Source organism: Lepidochelys olivacea (assembly GCF_965140295.1).
Source record: "Lepidochelys olivacea isolate rLepOli2 genome assembly, chromosome: 18".
Classification (NCBI taxonomy): domain Eukaryota; kingdom Metazoa; phylum Chordata; order Testudines; family Cheloniidae; genus Lepidochelys; species Lepidochelys olivacea.
Window position 1 is genome coordinate 4,179,876 of NC_140428.1, and position 27,972 is coordinate 4,207,847.

Below are 27,972 nucleotides of genomic sequence, written 5' to 3' on the forward strand. Positions count from 1 at the left end.
TACCAATACAAAACCAAACACACACAAATACCTTTTCCTCCAACAGAACTCCCACTCAAACTCCCCTGTTTACAGCTCTGTTTGCTAGCTCCTGTGCCGCTGCCTGACTGGCTGCTACCTTTATAGGACCCCTAGTCAGGGAAGCCCCGCCCCCTAATCAGGGCTCAGCTTCTCTCCCAGCACAAAGCCCCTGCACATACAGATACCACCAATACAAAACCAAACACACACAAGTACCTTCTCCTCCAACAGAACTCCCACTCATACTCCCCTGTTTACAGCTCTGTTGGCTAGCTCCTCTGCCACTGCAGCATCTGTGCCGCTGCCTGACTGGCTGCTACCTTAATAGGACCCCTGGTCAGTGAAGCCCCGCACCCTAATCAGGGCTCAGCTTCTCTCCCAACACAAAGCCCCTGCACATACAGATACTAACAATACAAAACCAAACACACACAAATACCTTCTCCTCCAACAGAACTCCCATTCAAACTCCCCTGTTTACAGCTCTGTTTGCTACCTCCTGTGACGCTGCCTGACTGGCTGCAACCTTTATAGGACCCCTAGTCAGTGAAGCCCCGCCCCCTAATGAGGGCTCAGCTTCTGTCCCAGCACAAAGCCCCTACACACACAGATACTACCAATACAAAACCAAACACACACAAATACCTTCTACTCCAACAGAACTCCCACTCAAACGCCCTTGTTTACAGCTCTGTTTGATAGCTCCTGTGCCGCTGCCTGACTGGCTGCAACCTTTATAGGACCCCTAGTCAGTGAAGCCCCGCCCCCTAATCAGGGCTCAGCTTCTCTCCCAGCACAAAGCCCATACACATACAGATACTAAGAATACAAAACCAAACACACACAGATACCTTCTACTCCAACAGAACTCCCACTCAAACTGCCCTGTTTACACCTCTGTTTGCTAGCTCCTGTGCCGCTGCAGCTGTCTGTGCCGCTGCCTGACTGGCTGATACCTTTCTAGGACCCCTAGTCAGTGAAGCCCCGCCCCCTAATCACGGCTCAGCTTCTCTCCCAGCACAAAGCCCCTACACATACAGATACCACCAATACAAAACCAAACACACACAAGTACCTTCTCCTCCAACAGAACTCCCACTCATACTCCCCTGTTTACAGCTCTGTTGGCTAGCTCCTGTGCCGCTGCAGCTGTCTGTTCCGCTGCCTGATTGGCTGCTATTTTTATAGGACCGCTAGTCAGTGAAGCCCCGCCCCCTAATCAGGGCTCAGCTTCTCTCCCAGCACAAAGCCCCTGCACATACAGATACCACGAATACAAAACCAAACACACACAAGTACCTTCTCCTCCAACAGAACTCGCACTCAAACTCCCCTGTTTACAGCTCTGTTTGCTAGCTCCTGTGCCGCTGCCTGACTGGCTGCTACTTTTATAGGACCCCTAGTCAGGGAAGCCCCGCCCCCTAATCAGGGCTCAGATTCTCTCCCAGCACAAAGCCCCTCCACATACAGATACTACCAATACAAAAACAAACACCCACAAATACCTTCTCCTCCAACAGAACTCCCACTCAAGCTCCCCTGTTTACAGCTCTGTTGGCTAGCTCCTGTGCCGCTGCCTGACTGGCTGCTACCTTTATTGGACCCCTAGTCAGGGAAGCCCCGCCCCCTAATAAGGGCTCAGCTTCTCTCCCAGCACAAAGCCCCTACACATACAGATACCACCAATACAAAACCAAACACACACAAATACCTTCTCCTCCAACAGAACTCCCACTCAAACTCCCCTGTTTACACCTCTGTTTGCTAGCTCCTGTGCCGCTGCCTGACTGGCTGCTACTTTTATAGGACCCCTAGTCAGGGAAGCCCCGCCCCCTAATCAGGGCTCAGCTTCTCTCCCAACACAAAGCCCCTACACATAAAGATACTAAGAATACAAAACCAAACACACACAAATACCTTCTCCTCCAACAGAACTCCCACTCAAACTCCCCGGCTTACAGCTTTGTTTGCTAGCTCCTGTGCCGCTGCAGCTGTCTGTGCCGCTGCCTGACAGGCTGCTACCTTTATAGGACCCCTAGTCAGTGAAGCCCCGCCCCCTAATCAGGGCTCAGCTTCTGTCCCAGCACAAAGCCCCTACACACACAGATACTACCAATACAAAAGCAAACACACACAAATACCTTCTCCTCCAACAGAACTCCCAATTCAACTCCCCTGTTTACAGCTCTGTTTGCTAGCTCCTGTGCCGCTGCCTGACTGGCTGCTACCTTTATTGGACCCCTAGTCAGGGAAGCCCCGCCCCCTAATAAGGGCTCAGCTTCTCTCCCAGCACAAAGCCCCTGCACATACAGATACTACCAATACAAAACCAAACACACACAGGTACCTTCTCCTCCAACAGAACTCCCACTCAAACTCCCCTGTTTACAGCTCTGTTGGCTAGCTCCTGTGCCGCTGCAGCTGTCTGTGCCGCTGCCTGATTGGCTGCTCCCTTTATAGGACCTCTAGTCAGTGAAGACCCGCCCCCTAATCAGGGCTCAGCTTCTCTCCCAGCAAAAAGCCCCTACACATACAGATATTACCAAAACAAAACCAAACACACACACACACACACACACACAAATACCTTCTCCTCCAACAGAACTCCCACTCAAACTCCCCTGTTTACAGCTCTGTTGGCTAGCTCCTGTGCCGCTGCAGCTGTCTGTGCCGCTGCCTGACTTGCTGCTACCTTTATAGGACCCCAGTCAGTGAAGCCCCGGCCCCTAATCAGGGCTCATCTTCTCTCCCAGCACAAAGCCTCTACACATACAGATACTACCGATACAAAACCAAACACACACAAATACCTACTCCTCCAACAGAACTCCCACTCCAACTCCCCTGTTTACAGCTCTGTTTGCTAGCTCCTGTGCCGCTGCAGCTGTCTGTGCGGCTGCCTGACTGGCTGCTACCTTTATAGGACCCCTAGTCAGGGAAGCCCCGCCCCCTATTCAGGGCTCAGCTTCTCTCCCAGCACAAAGCCCCTGCACATACAGATACCACCAATACAAAACCAAACACACACAAGTACCTTCTCCTCCAACAGAACTCGCACTCAAACTCCCCTGTTTACAGCTCTGTTGGCTAGCTCCTGTGCCGCTGCCTGACTGGCTGCTACCTTTATAGGACCCCTAGTCAGGGAAGCCCCGCCCCCTAATCAGGGCTCAGATTCTCTCCCAGCACAAAGCCCCTCCACATACAGATACTACCAATACAAAACCAAACACCCACAAATACCTTCTCCTCCAACAGAACTCCCACTCAAACTCCCCTGTTTACAGCTCTGTTGGCTAGCTCCTGTGCCGCTGCCTGACTGGCTGCTACCTTTATTGGACCCCTAGTCAGGGAAGCCCCGCCCCCTAATCAGGGCTCAGCTTCTCTCCCAGCACAAAGCCCATACACATACAGATACTAAGAATACAAAACCAAACACACACAGATACCTTCTACTCCAACAGAACTCCCACTCAAACTCCCCTGTTTACAGCTCTGTTTGCTAGCTCCTGTGCCGCTGCAGCTGTCTGTGCCGCTGCCTGACTGGCTGATACCTTTCTAGGACCCCTAGTCAGTGAAGCCCCGCCCCCTAATCACGGCTCAGCTTCTCTCCCAGCACAAAGCCCCTCCACATACAGATACCACCAATACAAAACCAAACACACACAACTACCTTCAACTCCAACAGAACTCCCACTCATACTCCCCTGTTTACAGCTCTGTTGGCTAGCTCCTGTGCCGCTGCAGCTGTCTGTGCCGCTGCCTGATTGGCTGCTACCTTTATAGGACCCCTAGTCAGTGAAGCCCCGCCCCCTAATCAGGGCTCAGCTTCTCTCCCAGCAAAAAGCCCCTACACATACAGATATTACCAAAACAAAACCAAACACACACACACACACACAAATACCTTCTCCTCCAACAGAACTCCCACTCAAACTCCCCTGTTTACAGCTCTGTTGGCTAGCTCCTGTGCCGCTGCAGCTGTCTGTGCCGCTGCCTGACTTGCTGCCACCTTTATAGGACCCCAGTCAGTGAAGCCCCGCCCCCTAATCAGGGCTCATCTTCTCTCCCAGCACAAAGCCTCTACACATACAGATACTACCGATACAAAACCAAACACACACAAATACCTTCTACTCCAACAGAACTCCCACTCAAACTCCCCTGTTTACACCTCTGTTTGCTAGCTCCTGTGCCGCTGCAGCTGTCTGTGCCGCTGCCTGACTGGCTGATACCTTTCTAGGACCCCTAGTCAGTGAAGCCCCGCCCCCTAATCACGGCTCAGCTTCTCTCCCAGCACAAAGCCCCTACACATACAGATACCACCAATACAAAACCAAACACACACAAGTACCTTCTCCTCCAACAGAACTCCCACTCATACTCCCCTGTTTACAGCTCTGTTGGCTAGCTTCTGTGCCGCTGCAGCTGTCTGTTCCGCTGCCTGATTGGCTGCTATTTTTATAGGACCGCTAGTCAGTGAAGCCCCGCCCCCTAATCAGGACTCAGCTTCTCTCCCAGCACAAAGCCCCTCCAAGCCTCTACACATACAGATACCACCAATACAAAGCCAAACACACACACAAATACCTTTTCCTCCAACAGAACTCCCACTCAAACTCCCCTGTTTACACCTCTGCTTGCTAGCTCCTGTGCCGCTGCCTGACTGGCTGCTACCTTTATAGGACCCCTAGTCAGTGAAGCCCCGCCCCCTAATCAGGGCTCAGCTTCTCTCCCAGCACAAAGGCCCTGCACATACAGATACCACCAATACAAAACCAAACACACACAAGTACCTTCTCCTCCAACAGAACTCCCACTCATACTCCCCTGTTTACAGCTCTGTTGGCTAGCTCCTCTGCCACTGCAGCATCTGTGGCGCTGCCTTACTGGCTGCTACCTTTATAGGACCCCTGGTCAGTGAAGCCCCGCACCCTAATCAGGGCTCAGCTTCTCTCCCAACACAAAGCCCCTACACATACAGATACTACCAATACAAAACCAAACACACACAAATACCTTCTCCTCCAACAGAACTCCCACTCAAACTCCCCTGTTTACAGCTCTGTTTGCTAGCTCCTGTGCCGCTGCCTGACTGGCTGCTACCTTTATAGGACCCCTAGTCAGGGAAGCCCCGCCCCCTAATCAGGGCTCAGCTTCTCTCCCAGCACAAAGCCCCTGCACATACAGATACCACGAATACAAAACCAAACACACACAAGTACCTTCTCCTCCAACAGAACTCGCACTCAAACTCCCCTGTTTACAGCTCTGTTTGCTAGCTCCTGTGCCGCTGCCTGACTGGCTGCTACTTTTATAGGACCCCTAGTCAGGGAAGCCCCGCCCCCTAATCAGGGCTCAGATTCTCTCCCAGCAAAAAGCCCCTCCACATACAGATACTACCAATACAAAAACAAACACCCACAAATACCTTCTCCTCCAACAGAACTCCCACTCAAGCTCCCCTGTTTACAGCTCTGTTGGCTAGCTCCTGTGCCGCTGCCTGACTGGCTGCTACCTTTATTGGACCCCTAGTCAGGGAAGCCCCGCCCCCTAATAAGGGCTCAGCTTCTCTCCCAGCACAAAGCCCCTACACATACAGATACCACCAATACAAAACCAAACACACACAAATACCTTCTCCTCCAACAGAACTCCCACTCAAACTCCCCTGTTTACACCTCTGTTTGCTAGCTCCTGTGCCGCTGCCTGACTGGCTGCTACTTTTATAGGACCCCTAGTCAGGGAAGCCCCGCCCCCTAATCAGGGCTCAGCTTCTCTCCCAACACAAAGCCCCTACACATAAAGATACTAAGAATACAAAACCAAACACACACAAATACCTTCTCCTCCAACAGAACTCCCACTCAAACTCCCCGGCTTACAGCTTTGTTTGCTAGCTCCTGTGCCGCTGCAGCTGTCTGTGCCGCTGCCTGACTGGATGATACCTTTATAGGACCCCTAGTCAGTGAAGCCCCGCCCCCTAATCAGGGCTCAGCTTCTGTCCCAGCACAGAGCCCCTACACACACAGATACTACCAATACAAAACCAAACACACACAAATACCTTTTCCTCCAACAGAACTCCCACTCAAACTCCCCTGTTTACAGCTCTGTTTGCTAGCTCCTGTGCCGCTGCCTGACTGGCTGCTACCTTTATAGGACCCCTAGTCAGGGAAGCCCCGCCCCCTAATCAGGGCTCAGCTTCTCTCCCAGCACAAAGCCCCTGCACATACAGATACCACCAATACAAAACCAGACACACACAAGTACCTTCTCCTCCAACAGAACTCGCACTCAAACTCCCCTGTTTACAGCTCTGTTTGCTAGCTCCTGTGCCGCTGCCTGACTGGCTGCTACCTTTATAGGACCCCTAGTCAGGGAAGCCCCGCCCCCTAATCAGGGCTCAGATTCTCTCCCAGCACAAAGCCCCTCCACATACAGATACTATCAATACAAAACCAAACACCCACAAATACCTTCTCCTCCAACAGAACTCCCACTCAAACTCCCCTGTTTACAGCTCTGTTGGCTAGCTCCTGTGCCGCTGCCTGACTGGCTGCTACCTTTTTTGGACCCCTAGTCAGGGAAGCCCCGCCCCCTAAAAAGGGCTCAGCTTCTCTCCCAGCACAAAGCCCCTGCACATACAGATACCACCAATACAAAACCAAACACACACAGGTACCTTCTCCTCCAACAGAACTCCCACTCAAACTCCCCTGTTTACAGCTCTGTTGGCTAGCTCCTGTGCCGCTGCAGCTGTCTGTGCCGCTGCCTGATTGGCTGCTACCTTTATAGGACCTCTAGTCAGTGAAGACCCGCCCCCTAATCAGGGTTCAGCTTCTCTCCCAACACAAAGCCCCTACACATACAGATACTAAGAATACAAAACCAAACACACACAAATACCTTCTCCTCCAACAGAACTCCCACTCAAACTCCCCGGCTTACAGCTTTGTTTGCTAGCTCCTGTGCCGCTGCAGCTGTCTGTGCCGCTGCCTGACTTCCTGCTACCTTTATAGGACCCCAGTCAGTGAAGCCCCGGCCCCTAATCAGGGCTCATCTTCTCTCCCAGCACAAAGCCTCTACACTTACAGATACTACCGATACAAAACCAAACACACACAAATACCTACTCCTCCAACAGAACTCCCACTCCAACTCCCCTGTTTACAGCTCTGTTTGCTAGCTCCTGTGCCGCTGCAGCTGTCTGTGCGGCTGCCTGACTGGCTGCTACCTTTATAGGACCCCTAGTCAGGGAAGCCCCGCCCCCTAATCAGGGCTCAGCTTCTCTCCCAACACAAAGCCCCTACACATACAGATACTAAGAATACAAAAGCAAACACACACAAATACCTTCTCCTCCAACAGAACTCCCACTCAAACTCCCCTGTTTACAGCTCTGTTTGATAGCTCCTGTGCCGCTGCCTGACTGGCTGCAACCTTTATAGGACCCCTAGTCAGGGAAGCCCCGCCCACTAATCAGGGCTCAGCTTCTCTCCCAGCACAAAGCCCATACACATACAGATACTAAGAATACAAAACCGAACACACACAGATACCTTCTACTCCAACAGAACTCCCACTCAAACTCCCCTGTTTACACCTCTGTTTTCTAGCTGCTGTGCCGCTGCAGCTGTCTGTGCCGCTGCCTGACTGGCTGATACCTTTCTAGGACCCCTAGTCAGTGAAGCCCCGCCCCCTAATCAGGGCTCAGCTTCTCTCCCAGCAAAAAGCCCCTACACATACAGATACTACCAAAACAAAACCAAACACACACACACACACACAAACAAATACCTTCTCCTCCAACAGAACTCCCACTCAAACTCCGCTGTTTACAGCTCTGTTTGCTAGCTCCTGTGCCGCTGCCTGACTGGCTGCTTCCTTTATAGGACTCCTACTCAGTCAAGCCCCGCCCCCTAATCAGGGCTCAGCTTCTCTCCCAGCACAAAGCCCCTACACATACAGATACTAACAATACAAAACCAAACACACACAAATACCTTCTCCTCCACCAGAACTCCCACTCAAACTCCCCTGTTTACAGCTCTGTTTGCTAGCTCCTGTGCCGCTGCAGCTGTCTGTGCGGCTGCCTGACTGGCTGCTACCTTTATAGGACCCGTAGGCAGTGAAGCCCCGCCCCCTAATCAGGGCTCAGCTTCTCTCCCAGCACAAAGCCCCTACACATACAGATACTACCAATACAAAACCAAACACACACAAATAACTTCTCCTCCAACAGAACTCCCACTCAAACTCCCCTGTTTACAGCTCTGTTTGCTAGCTCCTGTGCCACTGCCTGACTGGCTGCTACCTTTATAGGACCCGTAGGCAGTGAAGCCCCGCCCCCTAATCAGGGCTCAGCTTCTGTCCCAGCACAAAGCCCCTACACACACAGATACTACCAATACAAAACCAAACACACACACAAATACCTTCTCCACCAACAGAACTCCCACTCAAACTCCCCTGTTTACAGCTCTGTTTGATAGCTCCTGTGCCGCTGCCTGACTGGCTGCTACCTTTATAGGACCCCTAGCCAGGGAAGCCCCGCCCCCTAATCAGGGCTCAGCTTCTCTCCCAGCACAAAGCCCATACACATACAGATACTAAGAATAGAAAACCAAACACACACAGATACCTTCTACTCCAACAGAACTCCCACTCAAACTCCCCTGTTTACAGCTCTGTTTGATAGCTCCTGTGCCGCTGCCTGACTGGCTGCTACCTTTATAGGACCCCTAGTCAGTGAAGCCCCGCCCCCTAATCAGGGCTCAGCTTGTGTCCCAGCACAGAGCCCCTACACACACAGATACTACCAATACAAAAGCAAACACACACAAATACCGTCTCCTCCAACAGAGCTCCCACTCAAACTCCCCTGTATACAGCTCTGTTTGCTAGCTCCTGTGCCGCTGCCTGACTGGCTGATACCTTTCTAGGACCCCTAGTCAGTGAAGCCCCGCCCCCTAATCAGGGCTCAGCTTCTCTCCCAGCACAAAGGCCCTGCACATACAGATACCACCAATACAAAACCAAACACACACAAGTACCTTCTCCTCCAACAGAACTCCCACTCATACACCCCTGTTTACAGCTCTGTTGGCTAGCTCCTCTGCCACTGCAGCATCTGTGCCGCTGCCTGACTGGCTGCTACCTTTATAGGACCCCTGGTCAGTGAAGCCCCGCACCCTAATCAGGGCTCAGCTTCTCTCCCAACACAAAGCCACTACACATACAGATACTACCAATACAAAACCAAACACACACAAATACCTTCTCCTCCAACAGAACTCCCACTCAAACTCCCCTGTTTACAGCTCTGTTTGCTAGCTCCTGTGCCGCTGCCTGACTGGCTGCTACCTTTATAGGACCCCTAGTCAGGGAAGCCCCGCCCCCTAATCAGGGCTCAGATTCTCTCCCAGCACAAAGCTCCTCCACATACAGATACTACCAATACAAAACGAAACACCCACAAATACCTTCTCCTCCAACAGAACTCCCACTCAAACTCCCCTGTTTACAGCTCTGTTGGCTAGCTCCTGTGCCGCTGCCTGACTGGCTGCTACCTTTATTGGACCCCTAGTCAGGGAAGCCCCGCCCCCTAATAAGGGCTCAGCTTCTCTCCCAGCACAAAGCCCCTACACATACAGATACTAACAATACAAAACCAAACACACACAAATACCTTCTCCTCCACCAGAACTCCCGCTCAAACTCCCCTGTTTACAGCTCTGTTTGCCAGCTCCTGTGCCGCTGCAGCTGTCTGTGCGGCTGCCTGACTGGCTGCTACCTTTATAGGACCCGTAGGCAGTGAAGCCCCGCCCCCTAATCAGGGCTCAGCTTCTCTCCCAGCACAAAGCCCCTACACATACAGATACTACCAATACAAAAGCAAACACACACAAATACCTTCTCCTCCAACAGAACTCCCACTCAAACTCCCCTGTTTACAGCTCTGTTTGCTAGCTCCTGTGCCGCTGCCTGACTGGCTGCTACCTTTATAGGACCCGTAGGCAGTGAAGCCCCGCCCCCTAATCAGGGCTCAGCTTCTGTCCCAGCACAAAGCCCCTACACACACAGATACTACCAATACAAAACCAAACACACACAAATACCTTCTCCTCCAACAGAACTCCCACTCAAACTCCCCTGTTTACAGCTCTGTTTGCTAGCTCCTGTACCGCTGCCTGACTGGCTGCTACCTTTATAGGACCCCTAGTCAGGGAAGCCCCGCCCCCTAATCAGGGCTCAGCTTCTCTCCCAGCACAAAGGCCCTGCACATACAGATACCACCAATACAAAACCAAACACACACAAGTACCTTCTCCTCCAACAGAACTCCAACTCATACTCCCCTGTTTACAGCTCTGTTGGCTAGCTCCTGTGCCGCTGCAGCATCTGTGCCGCTGCCTGACTGGCTGCTACCTTAATAGGACCCCTGGTCAGTGAAGCCCCGCACCCTAATCAGGGCTCAGCTTCTCTCCCAACACAAAGCCCCTGCACATACAGATACTAACAATACAAAACCAAACACACACAAATACCTTCTCCTCCAACAGAACTCCCACTCAAACTCCCCTGTTTACAGCTCTGTTTGCTACCTCCTGTGACGCTGCCTGACTGGCTGCTACCTTAATAGGACCCCTGGTCAGGGAAGCCCCGCCCCCTAATCAGGGCTCAGCTTCTCTCCCAGGACAAAGACCCTACACATACAGATACCACCAATACAAAACCAAACACACACAAATACCTTCTACTCCAACAGAACTCCCACTCAAACTCCCCTGTTTACAGCTCTGTTTGCTAGCTCCTGTGCCGCTGCAGCTGTCTGTGCCGCTGCCTAACTGGCTGATACCTTTCTAGGACCCCTAGTCAGTGAAGCCCCGCCCCCTAATCAGGGCTCAGCTTCTGTCCCAGCACAGAGCCCCTACACACACAGATACTACCAATACAAAACCAAACACATACAAATACCTTTTCCTCCAACAGAACTCCCACTCATACTCCCCTGTTTACAGCTCTGTTTGCTACCTCCTGTGACGCTGCCTGACTGGCTGCAACCTTTATAGGACCCCTAGTCAGGGAAGCCCCGCCCCCTAATCAGGGCTCAGCTTCTCTCCCAGCACAAAGCCCCTACACACACAGACACTACCAATACAAAACCAAACACACAAATACCTTCTACTCCAACAGAACTCCCACTCAAACTCCCTTGTTTACAGCTCTGTTTGATAGCTCCTGTGCCGCTGCCTGACTGGCTGCAACCTTTATAGGACCCCTAGTCAGTGAAGCCCCGCCCCCTAATCAGGGCTCAGCTTCTCTCCCAGCACAAAGCCCATACACATACAGATACTAAGAATACAAAACCAAACACACACAGATACCTTCTACTCCAACAGAACTCCCACTCAAACTCCCCTGTTTACAGCTCTGTTTGATAGCTCCTGTGCCGCTGCCTGACTGGCTACCACCTTTATAGGACCCCTAGCCATGGAAGCCCCGCCCCCTAATCAGGGCTCAGCTTCTCTCCCAGGACAAAGACCCTACACATACAGATACCACCAATACAAAACCAAACACACACAAATACCTTCTACTCCAACAGAACTCCCACTCATTCTCCCCTGTTTACAGCTCTGTTTGCTTGCTCCTGTGCCGCTGCAGCTGTCTGTTCCGCTGCCTGACTGGCTGATACCTTTCTAGGACCCCTAGTCAGTGAAGCCCCGCCCCCTAATCACGGCTCAGCTTCTCTCCCAGCACAAAGCCCCTACACATACAGATACCACCAATACAAAACCAAACACACACAAGTACCTTCTACTCCAACAGAACTCCCACTCATACTCCCCTGTTTACAGCTCTGTTTGCTAGCTCCTGTGCCGCTGCAGCTGTCTGTTCCGCTGCCTGATTGGCTGCTATTTTTATAGGACCCCTAGTCAGTGAAGCCCCGCCCCCTAATCAGGACTCAGCTTCTCTCCCAGCACAAAGCCCCTCCAAGCCTCTACACATACAGATACCACCAATACAAAGCCAAACACACACACAAATACCTTTTCCTCCAACAGAACTCCCACTCAAACTCCCCTGTTTACAGCTCTGTTTGCTAGCTCCTGTGCCGCTGCAGCTGTCAGTGCCTCTGCCTGACTGACTGCTACCTTTATATGACCCCTAGTCAGTCAAGCCCCGCCCCCTAATCAGGGCTCAGCTTCTCTCCCAGCACAAAGCCCCTACACATACAGATACTGCCAATACAAAACCAAACACACACAAATACCTTCTCCTCCAACAGAACTCCCACTCAAACTCCCCTGTTTACAGCTCTGTTTGCTAGCTCCTGTGCCGCTGCAGCTGTCAGGGCCGCTGCCTGACTGACTGCTACCTTTATAGGACCCCTAGTCAGTCAAGCCCCGCCCCCTAATCAGGGCTCAGCTTCTCTCCCAGCACAAAGCCCCTACACATACAGATACTGCCAATACAAAACCAAACACACACAAATACCTTCTCCTCCAACAGAACTCCCACTCAAACTCCCCTGTTTACAGCTCTGTTTGCTAGCTCCTGTGCCGCTGCCTGACTCGCTGCTACCTTTGTAGGACCCCTAGTCAGGGAAGCCCCGCCCCCTAATCACGGCTCAGCTTCTCTCCCAGCACAAAGCCCCTACACATACAGATACTACCAATACAAAACCAAACACACACAAATACCTTCTCCTCCAACAGAACTCCCACTCAAACTCCCCTGTTTACAGCTCTGTTTGCTAGCTCCTGTGCCGCTGCCTGACTGGCTGCTACCTTTATAGGACCCCTAGTCAGTGAAGCCCCGCCCCCTAATCAGGGCTCAGCTTCTGTCTCAGCACAAAGCCCCTACACACACACATACTACTAATACAAAACCAAACACACACAAATACCTTCTACTCCAACAGTACTCCCACTCAAACTCCCCTGTTTACAGCTCTGTTTGATAGCTCCTGTGCCGCTGCCTGACTGGCTGCAACCTTTATAGGACCCCTAGTCAGGGAAGCCCTGCCCCCTAATCAGGGCTCAGCTTCTCTCCCAGCACAAAGCCCCTACACATACAGATACTACCAATACAAAACCAAACACACACAAATACCTTCTCCTCCAACAGAACTCCCACTCAAACCCCCTGTTTACAGCTCTGTTTGATAGCTCCTGTGCCGCTGCAGCTGTCTGTGCGGCTGCCTGACTGGCTGCTACCTTTATAGGACCCCTTGTCAGGGAAGCCCCGCCCACTAATCAGGGCTCAGCTCCTCTCCCAGCACAAAGCCCCTCCAAGCCTCTACACATCCAGATACTACCAATACAAAACCAAACACACACAAATACCTTCTCCTCCAAAAGAACTCCCACTCAAACTCCCCTGTTTACAGCTCTGTTTGCTAGCTCCTGTGCCGCTGCAGCTGTCTGTGCCGCTGCCTGACTGGCTGCTACCTTTATAGGACCCCTAGTCAGTCAAGCCCCGCCCCCTAATCAGGGCTCAGCTTCTGTCCCAGCACAAAGCCCCTACACACACAGATACTACCAATACAAAACCAAACACACACAAATACCTTCTACTCCAACAGTACTCCCACTCAAACTCCCCTGTTTACAGCTCTGTTTGATAGCTCCTGTGCCGCTGCAGCTGTCTGTGCCGCTGCCTGACTGGCTGATACCTTTATAGGACCCCTAGTCAGTGAAGCCCCGCCCCCTAATCAGGGCTCAACTTCTCTCCCAGCACGAAGCCCCTACACATACAGATACTACCAATACAAAAACACACACAAATACCTTCTCCTCCAAGAGAACTCCCACTCAAACTCCCCTGTTCACAGCTCTGTTTGCTAGCTCCTGTGCCGCTGCCTGACTGGCTGCTACCTTTATAGGACCCCTAGTCAGGGAAGCCCCGCCCCCTAATCAGGGCTCAGATTCTCTCCCAGCACAAAGCCCCTACACATACAGATACTAACAATACAAAACCAAACACACACAAATACCTTCTCCTCCAAAAGAACTCCCACTCAAACTCCCCTGTTTACAGCTCTGTTTGCTAGCTCCTGTGCTGCTGCAGCTGTCTGTGCCGCTACCTGACTGGCTGCTACCTTTATAGGACCCCTAGTCAGTGAAGCCCCGCCCCCCAATGAGGGCTCAGCTTCTGTCTCAGGACAAAGCCCCTACACACACAGATACTACCAATACAAAACCAAACACACACAAATACCTTCTACTCCGACAGTACTCCCACTCAAACTTCCCTGTTTACAGCTCTGTTTGATAGCTCCTGTGCCGCTGCCTGACTGGCTCCAACCTTTATAGGACCCCTAGTCAGGGAAGCCCCGCCCCCTAATCAGGGCTCAGCTTCTCTCCCAGCACAAAGCCCCTACACATACAGATACCACCAATACAAAACCAAACACACACAAATACCTTCTCCTCCAACAGAACTCCCACTCAAAATCCCCTGTTTACAGCTCTGTTTGCTAGCTCCTGTGCCGCTGCAGCTGTCTGTGCCGCTGTCTGATTGGCTGCTACATTTATAGGACCCCAGTCAGGGAAGCCCCGCCCCCTAATCAGGGCTCAGCTTCTCACCCAGCACAAAGCCCCGACACATACAAATAATACCAATACAAAACCAAACACACACAAATACCTTCTCCTCCAACAGAACTCCCACTCAAAATCCCCTGTTTACAGCTCTGTTTGCTAGCTCCTGTGCCGCTGCAGCTGTCTGTGCCGCTGTCTGATTGGCTGCTACATTTATAGGACCCCAGTCAGGGAAGCCCCGCCCCCTAATCAGGGCTCAGCTTCTCTCCCAGCACAAAGCCCCTCCAAGCCTCTAAGCATACAGATACCACCAATACAAAACCAAACACACACAAATACCTTCTCCTCCAACAGAACTCCCACTCAAACTCCCCGGCTTAGAGCTCTGTTTGCTAGCTCCTGTGCCGCTGCAGCTGTCTGTGCCGCTGCCTGACTGGCTGCTACCTTTATAGGACCCCTAGTCAGTCAAGCCCCGCCCCCTGATCAGGGCTCAGTTTCTTTCCCAGCACAAAGCCCCTACACACAAAGATACTACCAATACAAAACCAAACACACACAAATACCTTCTCCTCCAAAAGAACTCCCACTCAAACTCCCATGTTTACAGCTCTGTTTGATAGCTCCTGTGCCGCTGCCTGACTGGCTGCAACCTTTATAGGACCCCTAGTCAGGAAAGCCCCGCCCCCTAATCAGGGCTCAGCTTCTCTCCCAGCACAAAGCCCCTACACATACAGATACTACCAATACAAATCCAAACACACACAAATACCTTCTCTTCCAACAGAACTCCCACTCAAACCCCCTGTTTACAGCTCTGTTTGCTAGCTCCTGTGCCGCTGCAGCTGTCTGTGCCGCTGCCTGACTGGCTGCTACATTTATAGGAACCCTTGTCAGTGAAGCCCCGCCCCCTAATCAGGGCTCAGCTTCTCTCCCAGCACAAAGCCCCTACACATACAGATACTAAGAATACAAAACCAAACACACACAAATACCTTCTCCTCCCACTCAAACTCCCCTGTTTACAGGTCTGTTTGCTAGCTCCTGTGCCGCTGCCTGACTGGCTGCAACCTTATAGGACCCCTAGTCAGGGAAGCCCCGCCCACTAATCAGGGCTCAGCTTCTTTCCCAGCACAAAGCCCCTCGAAGCCTCCACACATACAGATACCACCAATGCAAAACCAAACACACACACAAATACCTTTTCCTCCAACAGAACTCCCACTCAAACTCCCCTGTTTACAGCTCTGTTTGCTAGCTCCTGTGCCGCTGCCTGACTGGCTGCTACCTTTATAGGACCCCTAGTCAGGGAAGCCCCGCCCCCTAATCAGGGCTCAGCTTCTCTCCCAGCACAAAGCCCCTACACATACAGATACTAACAATACAAAACAAAACACACACAAATACCTTCTCCTCCAACAGAACTCCCACTCAAACTCCCCTGTTTACAGCTCTGTTTGATAGCTCCTGTGCCGCTGCCTGACTGGCTGCAACCTTATAGGACCCCTAGTCAGGGAAGCCCCGCCCACTAATAAGGGCTCAGCTTCTCTCCCAGCACAAAGCCCCTCCAAGCCTCTACACATACAGATACTACCAATACAAAACCAAACACACACAAATACCTTCTCCTCCAACAGAACTCCCACTCAAACTCCCCTGTTTACAGCTCTGTTTGCTAGCTCCTGTGCCGCTGCCTGACTAGCTGCTACCTTTATAGGACCCCTCGTCAGGGAAGCCCCGCCCCCTAATCAGGGCTCAGCTTCTCTCCCAGCACAAAGCCTCTACACATACAAATACTACCAATACAAATCCAAACACACACAAATACCTTCTCCTCCAACAGAACTCCCACTCAAACTCCCCTGTTTACAGCTCTGTTTGATAGCGCCTGTGCCGCTGCCTGACTGGCTGCAAGCTTTATAGGACCCCTAGTCAGGGAAGCCCCGCCCCCTAATCAGGGCTCAGCTTCTCTCCCAACACAAGCCCCTACACATACAGATACCACCTATACAAAACCAAACACACACAAATACCTTCTCCTTCAACAGAACTCCCACTCAAACTCCCCTGTTTACAGCTCTGTTTGCTAGTTCCTGTGCCGATGCAGCTGTCTGTGCCGCTGCCTGATTGGCTGATACCTTTATAGGACCCCTAGTCAGGGAAGCCCCGCCCCCTAATCACGGCTCAGCTTCTCTCCCAGCACAAAGTCCCTGCACATACAGATACTACCAATACAAAACCAAACACCCACAAATACCTTCTCCTCCAACAGAACTCCCACTCAAACTCCCCTGTTTACAGCTCTGTTTGCTAGCTCCTGTGCCGCTGCCTGACTGGCTGCAACCTTTATAGGACACCTAGTCAGGGAAGCCCTGCCCCCTAATCAGGGCTCAGCTTCTCTCCCAGCACAAAACCCCTCCAAGCCTCCACACATACAGATACCACCAATACAAAACCAAACACACAAACAAATACCTTTTCCTCCAACAGAACTCCCACTCAAACTCCCCTGTTTACAGCTCTGTTTGCTAACTCCTGTGCCGCTGCAGCTGTCTGTGCCGCTGCCTGATTGGCTGCTACCTTTATAGGACCCCTAGTCAGGGAAGTCCCGCCCCCTAATCAGGGCTCATCTTCTGTCCCAGCACAAAGCCCCTACACATACAGATACTACCAATACAAAACCAAACACACACAAATACCTTCTCCTCCAACAGAACTCCCACTCAAACTCCCCTGTTTACAGCTCTGTTTGCTAGCTCCTGTGCCGCTGCCTGACTGGCTGCTACCTTTATAGGACCCCTAGTCAGGGAAGCCCCGCCCCTAATCAGGGCTCAGCTTCTGTCCCAGCACAAAGCCCCTACACATACAGATACTAACAATACAAAACCAAACACACACAAATACCTTCTCCTCCCACTCAAACTCCCCTGTTTACAGCTCTGTTTGCTAGCTCCTGTGCCGCTGCAGCTGTCTGTGCCGCTGCCTGACTGGCTGCTACCTTTATAGGACCCCTAGTCAGTGAAGCCCCGCCCCCTAATCAGGTTCAGCTTCTGTCCTAGCACAAAGCCCCTACACACACAGATACTACCAATACAAAACCAAACACACACAAATACCTTCTACTCCAACAGAACTCCCACTCAAACTCCCCTGTTTACAGCTCTGTTTGATAGCTCCTGTGCCGCTGCCTGACTGGCTGCAACCTTATAGGACCCCTAGTCAGGGAAGCCCCGCCCACTAATCAGGGCTCAGCTTCTTTCCCAGCACAAAGCCCCTCCAAGCCTCTACACATACAGATACCACCAATACAAAACCAAACACACACACAAATACCTTTTCGTCCAACAGAACTCCCACTCAAACTCCCCTGTTTACAGCTCTGTTTGCTAGCTCCTGTGCCGCTGCCTGACTGGCTGCTACCTTTATAGGACCCCGAGTCAGGGAAGCCCCGCCCCCTAATCAGGGCTCAGCTTCTCTCCCAGCACAAAGCCCCTACACATACAGATACCACCTATACAAAACCAAACACACACAAATACCTTCTCCTTTAACAGAACTCCCTCTCAAACTCCCCTGTTTACAGCTCTGTTTGCTAGCTCCTGTGCCGCTGCCTGACTGGCTCCAACCTTTATAGGACCCCTAGTCAGGGAAGCCCCGCCCCCTAATCAGGGCTCAGCTTCTCTCCCAGCACAAAGCCCCTACACATACAGATACTAACAATACAAAACCAAACACACACAAATACCTTCTCCTCCAACAGAACTCCCACTCAAACTCCCCTGTTTACAGCTCTGTTTGCTAGCTCCTGTGCCGCTGCCTGACTGGCTGCTACCTTTATAGAACCCCTAGTCAGGGAAGCCCGCCCCCTAATCAGGGCTCAGCTTCTCTCCCAACACAAAGCCCCTACACATACAGATACTAACAATAGAAAACCAAACACACACAAATACCTTCTCCTCCAACAGAACTCCCACTCAAACTCCCCTGTTTACAGCTCTGTTTGCTAGCTCCTGTGCCGCTGCCTGACTGGCTGCAAGCTTTATAGGACCTCTAGTCAGGGAAGCCCCGCCCCCTAATCAGGGCTCAGCTTCTCTCCCAACACAAAGCCCCTACACATACAGATACTACCAATACAAAACCAAACACACACGAATACATTCTACTCCAAAAGAACTCCCACTCAAACTCCCCTGTTTACAGCTCTGTTTGATTGCTCCTGTGCCGCTGCCTGACTGGCTGCCACCTTTATAGGACCCCTAGTCAGGGAAGCCCCGCCCCCTAATCAGGGCTCAGCTTCTCTCCCAGCACAAAGCCCCTGCACATACAGATACTACCAATACAAAACCAAACACCCACAAATACCTTCTCCTCCAAAAGAACTCCCACTCAAACTCCCCTGTTTACAGCTCTGTTTGATAGCTCCTGTGCCGCTGCCTGACTGGCTGCAACCTTTAAAGGACCTCTAGTCAGGGAAGCCCCGCCCCCTAATCAGGGCTCAGCTTCTCTCCCAGCACAAAGCCCCGACACATACAGATACCACCAATACAAAACCAAACACACACAAATACCTTCTCCTCCAAAAGAACTCCCACTCAAACTCCCCTGTTTACAGCTCTGTTTGCTAGCTCCTGTGCCGCTGCAGCTGTCTGTGCCGCTGCCTGACTGGCTGATATCTTTTTTGGACCCCTAGTCAGTGAAGCCCCGCCCCCTAATCAGGGCTCATCTTCTGTCCCAGCACAAAGCCCCTACACAAACAGATACTAACAATACAAAACCAAACACACACAAATACCTTCTCCTCCAACACAACTCCCACTCAAACTCCCCTGTTTACAGCTCTGTTTGCTAGCTCCTGTGCCGCTGCCTGACTGGCTGCTACCTTTATAGAACCCCTAGTCAGGGAAGCCCCGCCCCCTAATCAGGGCTCAGCTTCTCTCCCAGCACAAAGCCCCTACACATACAGATACTAACAATAGAAAACCAAACACACACAAATACCTTCTCCTCCAACAGAACTCCCACTCAAACTCCCCTGTTTGCAGCTCTGTTTGATAGCTCCTGTGCCGCTGCCTGACTGGCTGCAAGCTTTATAGGACCCCTAGTCAGGGAAGCCCCGCCCCCTAATCAGGGCTCAGCTTCTCTCCCAGCACAAAGCCCCTGCACATACAGATACTACCAATACAAAACCAAACACACACAAATACCTTCTCCTCCAACAGAAATCCCACTCAAACTCCCCTGTTTACATCTCTGTTTGCTAGCTCCTGTGCCGCTGCCTGACTGGCTGCTACCTTTATAGGACCCATAGTCAGGGAAGCCCCGCCCCCTAATCAGGGCTCAGCTTCTCTCCCAGCACAAAGCCCCTACACAAACAGATACTACCAATACAAAACCAAACACACACAAATACCTTCTACTCCAACACAACTCCCACTCAAACTCCCCTGTTTACAGCTCTGTTTGCTAGCTCCTGTACCGCTGCCTGACTGGCTGCTACCTTTATAGGACCCCTTACCCAGGGAAGCCCCGCCCCCTAATCAGGGCTCAGCTTCTCTCCCAGGACAAAGCCCCTACACATACAGATACCACCAATACAATACCAAACACACACAAATACCTTCTCCTTTAACAGAACTCCCTCTCAAACTCCCCTGTTTACAGCTCTGTTTGATAGCTCCTGTGCCACTGCCTGACTGGCTGCAAGCTTTATAGGACCCCTAGTCAGGGAAGCCCCGCCCCCTAATCAGGGCTCAGCTTCTCTCCCAACACAAAGCCCCTACACATACAGATACTAACAATACAAAACCAAACACACACAAATACCTTTTCGTCCAACAGAACTCCCACTCAAACTCCCCTGTTTACAGCTCTGTTTGCTAGCTCCTGTGCCGCTGCCTGACTGGCTGCTACCTTTATAGGACCCCGAGTCAGGGAAGCCCCGCCCCCTAATCAGGGCTCAGCTTCTCTCCCAGCACAAAGCCCCTACACATACAGATACCACCTATACAAAACCAAACACACACAAATACCTTCTCCTTTAACAGAACTCCCTCTCAAACTCCCCTGTTTACAGCTCTGTTTGCTAGCTCCTGTGCCGCTGCCTGACTGGCTCCAACCTTTATAGGACCCCTAGTCAGGGAAGCCCCGCCCCCTAATCAGGGCTCAGCTTCTCTCCCAGCACAAAGCCCCTACACAAACAGATACTACCAATACAAAACCAAACACACACAAATACCTTCTACTCCAACACAACTCCCACTCAAACTCCCCTGTTTACAGCTCTGTTTGCTAGCTCCTGTGCCGCTGCCTGACTGGCTGCTACCTTTATAGGAGCCCTACTCAGGGAAGCCCCGCCCCCTAATCAGGGCTCAGCTCCTCTCCCAGGACAAAGCCCCTACACACACAGATACCACCAATACAAAACCAAACACACACAAATACCTTCTCCTCCAAAAGAACTCCCACTCAAACTCCCCTGTTTACAGCTCTGTTTGCTAGCTCCTGTGCCGCTGCAGCTGTCTGTGCCGCTGCCTGACTGGCTGATATCTTTTTTGGACCCCTAGTCAGTGAAGCCCCGCCCCCTAATCAGGGCTCATCTTCTGTCCCAGCACAAAGCCCCTACACATACAGATACTACCAATACAAAACCAAACACACACAAATACCTTCTACTCCAACAGAACTCCAACTCAAACTCCCCTGTTTACAGCTCTGTTTGATAGCTCCTGTGCCACTGCCTGACTGGCTGAAAGCTTTATAGGACCCCTAGTCAGGGAAGCCGCGCCCCCTAATCAGGGCTCAGCTTCTCTCCCAACACAAAGCCCCTACACATACAGATACCACCTATACAAAACCAAACACGCACAAATACCTTCTCCTTCAACAGAACTCCCACTCAAACTCCCCTGTTTACAGCTCTGTTTGCTAGCTCCTGTGCCGCTGCCTGACTGGCTGCAAGCTTTATAGGACCCCTAGTCAGGGAAGCCCCGCCCCCTAATCAGGGCTCAGCTTCTCTCCCAGCACAAAGCCCCTGCACATACAGATACTACCAATACAAAACCAAACACCCACAAATACCTTCTCCTCCAACAGAACTCCCACTCAAACTCCCCTGTTTACAGCTCTGTTTCCTAGCTCCTGTGCCGCTGCCTGACTGGCTGCTACCTTTATAGGACCCCTAGTCAGGGAAGCCCCGCCCCCTAATCAGGGCTCAGCTTCTCTCCCAGCACAAAGCCCCTGCACATACAGATATTACCAATACAAAACCAAGCACACACACAAATACCTTCTCCTCCAACAGAACTCCCACTCAAACTCCCCTGTTTACAGCTCTGTTTGATAGCTCCTGTGCCGCTGCCTGACTGGCTGCAACCTTTATAGGACCCCTAGTCAGGGAAGCCCCGCCCCCTAATCAGGGCTCAGCTTCTCTCCCAGCACAAAGCCCCTGCACATACAGATACTACCAATTCAAAACCAAACACCCACAAATACCTTCTCCTCCAAAAGAACTCCCACTCAAACTCCCCTGTTTACAGCTCTGTTTCCTAGCTCCTGTGCCGCTGCAGCTGTCTGTGCCGCTGCCTGACTGGCTGATACCTTTTTTGGACCCCTAGTCAGTGAAGCCCCGCCCCCTAATCACGGCTCAGCTTCTCTCCCAGCACAAAGCCCCTACACATACAGATACTACCAATACAAAACCAAACACACACACAAATACCTTCTCCTCCAACAGAACTCCCACTCAAACTCCCCTGTTTACAGCTCTGTTTGCTAGCTCCTGTGCCGCTGCCTGACTAGCTGCTACCTTTATAGGACCCCTAGTCAGGGAAGCCCCGCCCCCTAATCAGGGCTCAGCTTCTCTCCCAGCACAAAGCCCCTACACACACAGATACCACCAATACAAAACCAAACACACACAAATACCTTCTCCTCCAACAGAACTCCCACTCAAACTCCCCTGTTTACAGCTCTGTTTGCTAGCTCCTGTGCCGCTGCTTAACTGGCTGCTACCTTTATAGGACCCCTAGTCAGGGAAGCCCCGCCCCCTAATCAGGGCTCAGCTTCTCTCCCAGCACAAAGCCCCTGCACATACAGATACTACCAATACAAAACCAAACACCCACAAATACCTTCTCCTCCAACAGAACTCCCACTCAAACTACCCTGTTTACAGCTCTGTTTCCTAGCTCCTGTGCCGCTGCAGCTGTCTGTGCCGCTGCCTGACTGGCTGATACCTTTTTTGGACCCCTAGTCAGTGAAGCCCCGCCCCCTAATCACGGCTCAGCTTCTCTCCCAGGACAAAGCCCTTACACATACAGATACTACCAATACAAAACCAAACACACACACAAATACCTTCTCCTCCAACAGAACTCCCACTCAAACTCCCCTGTTTACAGCTCTGTTTGCTAGCTCCTGTGCCGCTGCCTGACTAGCTGCTACCTTTATAGGACCCCTAGTCAGGGAAGCCCCGCCCCCTAATCAGGGCTCAGCTTCTCTCCCAGCACAAAGCCTCTACACATACAAATACTACCAATACAAATCCAAACACACACAAATACCTTCTCCTCCAACAGAACTCCCACTCAAACTCCCCTGTTTACAGCTCTGTTTGATAGCGCCTGTGCCGCTGCCTGACTGGCTGCAAGCTTTATAGGACCCCTAGTCAGGGAAGCCCCGCCCCCTAATCAGGGCTCAGCTTCTCTCCCAACACAAGCCCCTACACATACAGATACCACCTATACAAAACCAAACACACACAAATACCTTCTCCTTCAACAGAACTCCCACTCAAACTCCCCTGTTTACAGCTCTGTTTGCTAGTTCCTGTGCCGATGCAGCTGTCTGTGCCGCTGCCTGATTGGCTGATACCTTTATAGGACCCCTAGTCAGGGAAGCCCCGCCCCCTAATCACGGCTCAGCTTCTCTCCCAGCACAAAGTCCCTGCACATACAGATACTACCAATACAAAACCAAACACCCACAAATACCTTCTCCTCCAACAGAACTCCCACTCAAACTCCCCTGTTTACAGCTCTGTTTGCTAGCTCCTGTGCCGCTGCCTGACTGGCTGCAACCTTTATAGGACACCTAGTCAGGGAAGCCCTGCCCCCTAATCAGGGCTCAGCTTCTCTCCCAGCACAAAACCCCTCCAAGCCTCCACACATACAGATACCACCAATACAAAACCAAACACACAAACAAATACCTTCTCCTCCAACAGAACTCCCACTCAAACTCCCCTGTTTACAGCTCTGTTTGCTAGCTCCTGTGCCGCTGCCTGACTGGCTGCTACCTTTATAGGACCCCTAGTCAGGGAAGCCCCGCCCCTAATCAGGGCTCAGCTTCTGTCCCAGCACAAAGCCCCTACACATACAGATACTAACAATACAAAACCAAACACACACAAATACCTTCTCCTCCCACTCAAACTCCCCTGTTTACAGCTCTGTTTGCTAGCTCCTGTGCCGCTGCAGCTGTCTGTGCCGCTGCCTGACTGGCTGCTACCTTTATAGGACCCCTAGTCAGTGAAGCCCCGCCCCCTAATCAGGTTCAGCTTCTGTCCTAGCACAAAGCCCCTACACACACAGATACTACCAATACAAAACCAAACACACACAAATACCTTCTACTCCAACAGAACTCCCACTCAAACTCCCCTGTTTACAGCTCTGTTTGATAGCTCCTGTGCCGCTGCCTGACTGGCTGCAACCTTATAGGACCCCTAGTCAGGGAAGCCCCGCCCACTAATCAGGGCTCAGCTTCTTTCCCAGCACAAAGCCCCTCCAAGCCTCTACACATACAGATACCACCAATACAAAACCAAACACACACACAAATACCTTTTCGTCCAACAGAACTCCCACTCAAACTCCCCTGTTTACAGCTCTGTTTGCTAGCTCCTGTGCCGCTGCCTGACTGGCTGCTACCTTTATAGGACCCCGAGTCAGGGAAGCCCCGCCCCCTAATCAGGGCTCAGCTTCTCTCCCAGCACAAAGCCCCTACACATACAGATACCACCTATACAAAACCAAACACACACAAATACCTTCTCCTTTAACAGAACTCCCTCTCAAACTCCCCTGTTTACAGCTCTGTTTGCTAGCTCCTGTGCCGCTGCCTGACTGGCTCCAACCTTTATAGGACCCCTAGTCAGGGAAGCCCCGCCCCCTAATCAGGGCTCAGCTTCTCTCCCAGCACAAAGCCCCTGCACATACAGATACTACCAATACAAAACCAAACACCCACAAATACCTTCTCCTCCAACAGAACTCCCACTCAAACTACCCTGTTTACAGCTCTGTTTCCTAGCTCCTGTGCCGCTGCAGCTGTCTGTGGTGCTGCCTGACTGGCTGCAACCTTTATAGGACCCCTAGTCAGGGAAGCCCCGCCCCCTAATCAGGGCTCAGCTTCTCTCCCAGCACAAAGCCCCTACACATACAGATACTAACAATACAAAACCAAACACACACAAATACCTTCTCCTCCAACAGAACTCCCACTCAAACTCCCCTGTTTACAGCTCTGTTTGCTAGCTCCTGTGCCGCTGCCTGACTGGCTGCTACCTTTATAGAACCCCTAGTCAGGGAAGCCCGCCCCCTAATCAGGGCTCAGCTTCTCTCCCAGCACAAAGCCCCTACACATACAGATACTAACAATAGAAAACCAAACACACACAAATACCTTCTCCTCCAACAGAACTCCCACTCAAACTCCCCTGTTTACAGCTCTGTTTGCTAGCTCCTGTGCCGCTGCCTGACTGGCTGCAAGCTTTATAGGACCTCTAGTCAGGGAAGCCCCGCCCCCTAATCAGGGCTCAGCTTCTCTCCCAACACAAAGCCCCTACACATACAGATACTACCAATACAAAACCAAACACACACGAATACATTCTACTCCAAAAGAACTCCCACTCAAACTCCCCTGTTTACAGCTCTGTTTGATTGCTCCTGTGCCGCTGCCTGACTGGCTGCCACCTTTATAGGACCCCTAGTCAGGGAAGCCCCGCCCCCTAATCAGGGCTCAGCTTCTCTCCCAGCACAAAGCCCCTGCACATACAGATACTACCAATACAAAACCAAACACCCACAAATACCTTCTCCTCCAAAAGAACTCCCACTCAAACTCCCCTGTTTACAGCTCTGTTTGATAGCTCCTGTGCCGCTGCCTGACTGGCTGCAACCTTTAAAGGACCTCTAGTCAGGGAAGCCCCGCCCCCTAATCAGGGCTCAGCTTCTCTCCCAGCACAAAGCCCCGACACATACAGATACCACCAATACAAAACCAAACACACACAAATACCTTCTCCTCCAAAAGAACTCCCACTCAAACTCCCCTGTTTACAGCTCTGTTTGCTAGCTCCTGTGCCGCTGCAGCTGTCTGTGCCGCTGCCTGACTGGCTGATATCTTTTTTGGACCCCTAGTCAGTGAAGCCCCGCCCCCTAATCAGGGCTCATCTTCTGTCCCAGCACAAAGCCCCTACACAAACAGATACTAACAATACAAAACCAAACACACACAAATACCTTCTCCTCCAACACAACTCCCACTCAAACTCCCCTGTTTACAGCTCTGTTTGCTAGCTCCTGTGCCGCTGCCTGACTGGCTGCTACCTTTATAGAACCCCTAGTCAGGGAAGCCCCGCCCCCTAATCAGGGCTCAGCTTCTCTCCCAGCACAAAGCCCCTACACATACAGATACTAACAATAGAAAACCAAACACACACAAATACCTTCTCCTCCAACAGAACTCCCACTCAAACTCCCCTGTTTGCAGCTCTGTTTGATAGCTCCTGTGCCGCTGCCTGACTGGCTGCAAGCTTTATAGGACCCCTAGTCAGGGAAGCCCCGCCCCCTAATCAGGGCTCAGCTTCTCTCCCAGCACAAAGCCCCTGCACATACAGATACTACCAATACAAAACCAAACACACACAAATACCTTCTCCTCCAACAGAAATCCCACTCAAACTCCCCTGTTTACATCTCTGTTTGCTAGCTCCTGTGCCGCTGCCTGACTGGCTGCTACCTTTATAGGACCCATAGTCAGGGAAGCCCCGCCCCCTAATCAGGGCTCAGCTTCTCTCCCAGCACAAAGCCCCTACACAAACAGATACTACCAATACAAAACCAAACACACACAAATACCTTCTACTCCAACACAACTCCCACTCAAACTCCCCTGTTTACAGCTCTGTTTGCTAGCTCCTGTACCGCTGCCTGACTGGCTGCTACCTTTATAGGACCCCTTACCCAGGGAAGCCCCGCCCCCTAATCAGGGCTCAGCTTCTCTCCCAGGACAAAGCCCCTACACATACAGATACCACCAATACAATACCAAACACACACAAATACCTTCTCCTTTAACAGAACTCCCTCTCAAACTCCCCTGTTTACAGCTCTGTTTGATAGCTCCTGTGCCACTGCCTGACTGGCTGCAAGCTTTATAGGACCCCTAGTCAGGGAAGCCCCGCCCCCTAATCAGGGCTCAGCTTCTCTCCCAACACAAAGCCCCTACACATACAGATACTAACAATACAAAACCAAACACACACAAATACCTTTTCGTCCAACAGAACTCCCACTCAAACTCCCCTGTTTACAGCTCTGTTTGCTAGCTCCTGTGCCGCTGCCTGACTGGCTGCTACCTTTATAGGACCCCGAGTCAGGGAAGCCCCGCCCCCTAATCAGGGCTCAGCTTCTCTCCCAGCACAAAGCCCCTACACATACAGATACCACCTATACAAAACCAAACACACACAAATACCTTCTCCTTTAACAGAACTCCCTCTCAAACTCCCCTGTTTACAGCTCTGTTTGCTAGCTCCTGTGCCGCTGCCTGACTGGCTCCAACCTTTATAGGACCCCTAGTCAGGGAAGCCCCGCCCCCTAATCAGGGCTCAGCTTCTCTCCCAGCACAAAGCCCCTACACAAACAGATACTACCAATACAAAACCAAACACACACAAATACCTTCTACTCCAACACAACTCCCACTCAAACTCCCCTGTTTACAGCTCTGTTTGCTAGCTCCTGTGCCGCTGCCTGACTGGCTGCTACCTTTATAGGAGCCCTACTCAGGGAAGCCCCGCCCCCTAATCAGGGCTCAGCTCCTCTCCCAGGACAAAGCCCCTACACACACAGATACCACCAATACAAAACCAAACACACACAAATACCTTCTCCTCCAAAAGAACTCCCACTCAAACTCCCCTGTTTACAGCTCTGTTTGCTAGCTCCTGTGCCGCTGCAGCTGTCTGTGCCGCTGCCTGACTGGCTGATATCTTTTTTGGACCCCTAGTCAGTGAAGCCCCGCCCCCTAATCAGGGCTCATCTTCTGTCCCAGCACAAAGCCCCTACACATACAGATACTACCAATACAAAACCAAACACACACAAATACCTTCTAC